At 43.4% G+C, this 6795-nt stretch overlaps 1 non-coding gene across 1 annotated transcript; it reads right to left on the bottom strand.

Annotated features, from left to right (window-relative positions):
- On the bottom strand, nt 1-189 carry LOC142689121 (U2 spliceosomal RNA). Its single transcript, XR_012858128.1, has one exon. It is a non-coding gene; the product is annotated as a U2 spliceosomal RNA (small nuclear RNA).
- Nucleotides 190-6795: the final 6606 nt, after the last annotated feature.

The raw sequence follows: 6795 nt of genomic DNA, 5'->3' as shown, positions 1-6795 counted from the left end.
AAAGGGTGCACCGGTCCTGGAAATACTGCAATACCAGGTCAATGCGTGGAGTGGACAGAGCAAGCTCTATTTCCATCTCCCTGTTCTAAAAATCCATTTAATATATGGTCCCCAGATAGGGGACGTATCAGATATTAAACTGATAAGAACAGATTTTTTTTGAGTTGACTACCCCAACAAAGGAGGTAACCGTTTATTTAAAATTTTTGACATAAAAAGGATTTACAAATTTTTTACATTTTTACAATAAATCAATAAATACACAGGGTTTACAACAATGGTATAATAATAAATACAAGTTATCAGATAAAATCACATAACTTATAAAAGGGCACTTGGTGGCATCAAATTATGGAACTCCATTCACTAAAAAACCATTTTCTACATAAAACAGGAGAGAGTTTTTTTATCTAAAAGAAAATACTTGTGCATCTCACTTAAACAAATGGCTAAAACATCATCCACAGTTAAAACGTCATGTTTGAATAAAAGAATGTTTCTGGCCGCCCACAGAGCTGCTTTGACGCAGTTAGTGATCTTCCATGCCATCATTTTTCGGGTCTGTGTTGGGCATTCCAGACATCCATAAAAAACGCCATCGCTAGTAAATCTCTGTAGTCCTGTAATCTTCTGTGCCAAGGGGAGGATTCTTGACCACACCAATTGTGCGTAGTAGCACTGCCAGAAAAGGTGGTAGACTGTCTCATCATCTCTGCAACCTCCCCTTGGACACGCAGCCGAGTTGGTCAGTCCCCTTCGATGCTGGAATGCCCGGCATGGAAGACACTCGTGGGCACAACTCCAGGCCAGATCTTTCTGAGGATTAAAAAGATAATTAATATTTACCATTCTCCATATTTGTTTGCACTTTTGTTCACTAAAATTACTAATGGGGGCTACTAAAACATTTTCTTTTATCTTTTTTAAAACACTTTTACTATTTTGCACGTCTTCAATTCTCTTGCCTTTCAAGTTAAAAAGGTTCACAATTTTCTCTAAAATCTTGTACTGGTCAGGGAGGTTAAAAGCATACGGGGAGCTTAAAACCGTGGAGAACCATCCGTTCCTCTTCATAAAATAACCGGTGTTAAAACGGATAAAATATGACCAGTAGTGATCCTTAAAAACAGCGTTAAGACATGCAGTAAAAAATTTGATTAAAAGAAAGGTCTTTATGTCAGGGAAATCCTTACCACCCATTAGTTTTGGCATCATCACCTTCTCTCTCCTGAGTTTTTCCATTTTGGAGTTCCATAGAAATGTAAAACAAGCTTTATTTATTTTTTTTAATAAAATATCAGGGGGAGGGAAAACCATACTCAAATATAATAAAATCGGTAAAATCACCATTTTCATAATTAAAACTTTTCCCTCCATAGTCAGCTTTCTCAAATTCCACATACAAATCTTTTTATTAACTTTTTGTGCCACCAAGTCCCAACTGTTAAAACCATTGTTTAACTCATTGAAGGAGACCCCTAAAATCTGCACAGTCTCTGACACAGGGACTGGAATGTCCTGTAAAATCATATTGCCAATGTTTAAAATGTTACTTTTATTAAAATTGACTTTAAAACCGGAGGAGCAACAAAACTTATAGATCTGTCTTAAAGTTGTTTGTAGTGATAGGGTGTCCCTACACAGTACCGCGACATCATCCATGTACCCCACTACCTTTGCCTCTAGTCCCCCCCCGCCCGGCAGGGGGACTCCACGTATCTGTTTGCTTTTCCTCAAGGTGCACAGTAGAGGCTCAATTGCACAAATAAAAAGTAGTGGGGACAAGGGACACCCCTGCTTCACTCCGGAATTTAAAAGGACATCCTGTGTTTTAAAACCTTTGACTAAAATCTTGCTAGTGCAGTTGTCATAAAAGGCCTTCAGAGACTGTATAAAACCTTCCGGTATACCCATTTTCTCTAAAACCTTAAAAAGATAAAAGTGTGACACTCTGTCAAAGGCTTTCTCAAAGTCGATTGTTAAAACTGCCATTTTGCCTTTCCTCTCCTTTGTGTCATTAATAACATCTTTTAAAAGGTTCAGGTTATCCCATATGCTCCTCCCGGGTATCCCACAGACCTGGTTGGAGTGAATTATTTTGTTTACGACTGCTTTTAATCTATTTGCACAAATTTTAGCCATTATCTTGTAGTCGCAATTTAGCAGTGTAATTGGTCTCCAGTTTTTAATGTCGGTTTTGTCCCCCTTTTTGTACAGCAGGGACACCTCACCTTTCTTCCAGGACCCCGGGAGGGCTTTTGTTCTAAAAACTTGTGTAAAAAGAGAGTGGAGATCTTCCTTTAAAACACCGTAAAATAGAACATAAAACTCTATGGGTATACCATCAGGACCAGGGACTTTACCTGTTTTAAAGCTCTTGGTAGTTTCTAAAATTTCTTGTTCTGAAATCTCCTGTAATAAAAAGTTTTGGGAGACAGGATCTAAAACAGCATCAACCTCCTTCAATGAGTCATTCATAAAAGCATTGTCAATGTTTTTAACATTAAAAAGATCCGCATAAAACCCCTGTACCTTTTTTAAAATATTTTGGGTATTTGTTTCACCTTCAATATTATCCAACAGGGTATGCTTATCATTGATTTTCTTAAAAAAGTACCTGGAGCAGGTCTCGTTCTCCTCAAGATGTTTTACCTTACAGCGAAAGATTATTTCCTTTCCCCTCTGCTCCAGGCACTGGGAGATCTCTTTTTTAATCTCAATGATCTCCTTGTCCACCAGCATACCCTGTTCTCTGAATTTATATTGGGTCTGCAGACGGGTATTTAAATTTGCATAAAATTTGCATTTCTCTTTTGCTTTTCTCATCCCAATCTTAATAAAAAAATCTCTTATTTTAACTTTCATTTTTTCCCACCAGGTGACGATGGGCATATTGGGATGTCTTACCCGTCTGCAGCCTTTGTAAAAGGTAATAAAATCAGCTAAAATTTGCGGATCTTCTAAAAGGGATACGTTTAATTTCCAGGCTTTTTTTCGGAGTTCTTCTTTGGTTATCACATTTCACTTTAAAATACAATAACTTATGGTCAGAAAAGACGTTTGGGTTAATATCACATTTAAAAGGCAGTATTTGATAAGAGCAGAAGATAAAATCAATCCTGGAGCTGCAGGTCACGTTGCTCCAGGTAACGCCGGCCTCTTCACATAAATCCCTGTTACATTTTTTAAAAACATCGGTGAGTTTAAAATCAGTAACAATATCTTTTAAAATTGACGAGGTCTTGTCGTAGTTCCTGCTTACTGAATTAGAGAACCGGCGTTCCCCCTTTAAAATACAATTAAAATCACCCGCTAAAACAAGTGGTTCTGAATCATTAATAAAAAGGGGTAAAATCTCTAGCATTCTAGCTCTTTCATTTCTCTCAGGAGAACCATAAAAGTTTAAAAACTGCCATTTAATACCGTCTATAAAAGCTTTGACCATTAAAATTCTGCCTGGTAAAATTTCATAAAAACTGTCAATTAAAACGTTCCCTTTAAATAAAATGGCGACACCTGCGGCTTTAGATTCGTTAGACCCGGACCACACCGAAGGTCCGAGTCTCCAATCTCTTTCATATTTTTTATAGTCCATGCGATGTGGGATGCAGCATTCCTGTAGGAAAAAAACTGACGCGGTAAGAATAGAGAGGTAATCAAACAGGGCAGCTCTTCTTGTCTTAGAATGCACGCTTCTTACATTTAAGGAAAGACCACATAACTCAGCCATGAGGAAAAGGGAGAGAGACAGTCTTTATAATCTTACCCGAGGTGGCCTCAGCAGTCCTCCGCATCGCCAGAGACCCCACTAGGACTCTCATAACCTTCTATTCTGGAGTCCACGGAAAAAATAGAGAAGGTAGGAGAGGAACTCCCATCACTTAGCTGACCCCCCGCCAAACCTGAGGCACTAATCATGAAAGGATCCCATATGGACTCCACGGGCAATATTTCATCTGCAGGAGCTTTTTTGGCAGCGACCTCCCCTTCGATAGGGGCAGGAATTGCGCTCCCTGACGTCTCTGGGACCTCCGTCACCTCGGAGGCAGCTGTCCGTGTATCCCCCAACTGGCTAGAAGGGGGTGGACCTTTAGTTGTCACTTTCGGGGGCACGTCCAGTGGTTTCCCTGCCTTCGCCAATGCAGGTACTTCCATCGGCACCCCCGCTGCCACCTCCGAGTACGCCCTACGTCGCTTGTGTGTCGCTGCCGCTCCGCCCGGGTCCTCTGCCTCAGGTACAGGCTGACCCAGCATCTCTTGCGGACCAGTAGGATCAGCTTCATCCGAACTACCCGTCTCCCCAGTTTCCTGGGGGGGCTTTTTCGTCCGCTGATCACTGGATCGACGCTTGTTCCGTCTCTGCTCTTTTGGGTCACCTGTTTGGGGGGGTCTGCTAGAGGTATCCATCTCATCCTGACCTTCTCCTTGGGGTTCCTCTCCTTCTGGGGGTACGATCTGGCCTGCTGGCTGCTCGGGACGCCTCGGCCGGACCTCGGGTTGTTCCGATCTGTGGGGACAAAATGCAAAAAGGTGACCAACTCGGCTGCAATATCGACACCTTTTCCCCAGAGGGCAAGTTTTGGCCTCGTGCTCAGAGCTGCCACAGTTCCTACAGGTGCTCTCGCAGGACTCATTGGTGTGACCGTACTTTTGGCATTTCCTACAGAATGGAGGCATCCCTGAAAAATAAAAGTCTCCTGCCATATCTCCTAATTTAAAACGTGCTGGCGGCAGCATTATCCCTCCTGTAAAATTGGCATCTCTGTAGCATGTCACTAGAAATCTCCATTTAGAGGTCCAGACCCCAACCTCATTCATGACTTTGCCAATACACTTTACCGTTTTAAAATAGGGGGATAAAAAGGACATCACATCTTTTACGTCAGCAAATGGGCAGTACATCTTAATAACAATCATTTTTGTGATGTCCAAAACATGCTCGTAAAAATCCACTCCGTCCAGTCTCGGGTCCTTTTTTACTGCATATGCCGCCAGCAGATCTTGGAATACTCCATTCTGTATAAATGTGATGTCATAGGTTCTTCTTCTTGGGTAGTCCTGCACTGCCAAAATCTCCCTCTTTTGGACATTGAAAATGCCAACAAGCACGGTCTCCACCACGAATTTCAAGCCGCAAGTCGTCGCCTTCTCCTCCGAAAGAATAACTCGCACGGTATTCTTAATCCGGGCATACGCCGGTATGTCACCTGGATTTTCATCCATAGTGAATCTTTTATTTTTTTGGAATAGTCACGCCACCCGTTGGTGACGTAACGTCTACGCAGCCTCCCCTTTTCGGCCGAAGCCTACACGGGGGTATGTGGATCGCAACTCGTTGCTCAGGACTAAGCCTCTCTCCCAAATAGCAGCACGGGGGTGAAGTCCAGGCGAACCTGGACGATCCCCCGAGGCCGAGAAAGAGGGTACCTGAGCACCTCCTAACCAAGACCAGGCAGCACTGACTACAAGTAATCAGAACTACACTTGATCTTAGCCAAAAGGCCGAGAAGCGATAACCCGAATGGGCCGGCCGTTGACCGAGCCTGCCTAATACTGCTGTTCACCCCTTGCAGCGATTGATTCAGCCTACTCCTAGGCAATTCCATGGGGCCCTGCAGGCTCACACACATTTACAGCTACTAAGCGGGAGGGAGGTGAATAAAGGCCGGAGAGGAAGCTACACAGGATTTGCTTCTTTTGCTTGCACCACAATGCAGTGCTGAAAGAGGAGGAATCTACATAAAAACGCCTTCCTGGCAACGCCCAAATGCCCTCCTGCCATGCAGATAAACACTGGCAGCGGCAGCAAGTGCATGCCCACAGCCACCCCTTGTTCCTTCACACCTTGTATCAGCTGTAATCCAGTCCAGTCCAGTGCTGCCTGCTGAGCAGCACTGACCAACACTGCCTGGGCCCAGGCTTTTATCTCTGAGGCAGGCCCCATTATGATGTCAGAAAGCTGGCTCTGGAATCCTGAGGGCTCCACTATGACACGTGCAAAGTTCCGTCTGAACTTTATATAAGACGGTGAGGCTCAGTCAGTCACTCAGTGTTGCCTGAGAGGGCAACACTGCAACAGCCGGCCGCCAGGCTGTCTTTTTTTTTGCACATTTATTTGCCTCCAGGAGGCCACAAGAGGGAGACAAGGGACTGCAAAATGGAAAATAGGCATCCACCAACTTTACAGACAACTTGTTCTCCTTGCTCCTACAACCTCCATCCTTGCACAGGTTGTTATTCTTCCAGGTAACAAAGTAACAAATCCAAATTGCTGCTCTCTTTGTAGGCAAGCAAGGGTTTGTTGCAACTGCAATTCTTACTTCTTCTTGAAATGTAGGGACGACAGTACATTCCATCACATCCATCTAGTGTACACAGGTAGGTCCATTGTGGCGGGTAGGCGGCTGGCTGCTTTAATGGCTGTTTGCTGTTCCCCTACTCCACTCCACTCCACTATTTGACTGTGGTGCTGCATCAATCAGTGGCTGGCTCAGGTGCAGCTCTTTAACTTACCTAAAAGGGAGGGCGGAGAGAAGACAAGGAAGGTGAATGAGCTGTTCCAATGTGAAATGCCGGAAACACAGAAACACAGACGACACAAAACAAGAGGTGGCAATCTATTCATTAATTAATTGCAGTTAATAAATGAGCTCATTATCACACATGACTGTACAAATGCATTGTCCAACAGGTGTTGAAATAATGGGATTAAAAGGGGAGATCCCTTCAGAAAGACAGAAACAATGGCAAAGAGAAAAAACACTTTTGGAATCTGCTTTTAGTCAACACATAAGG

The sequence above is a fragment of the Rhinoderma darwinii genome (genome assembly GCF_050947455.1).
Source record: "Rhinoderma darwinii isolate aRhiDar2 chromosome 5 unlocalized genomic scaffold, aRhiDar2.hap1 SUPER_5_unloc_28, whole genome shotgun sequence".
NCBI lineage: Eukaryota > Metazoa > Chordata > Amphibia > Anura > Rhinodermatidae > Rhinoderma > Rhinoderma darwinii.
This window is presented reverse-complemented; position numbering and strand designations above follow the sequence as displayed.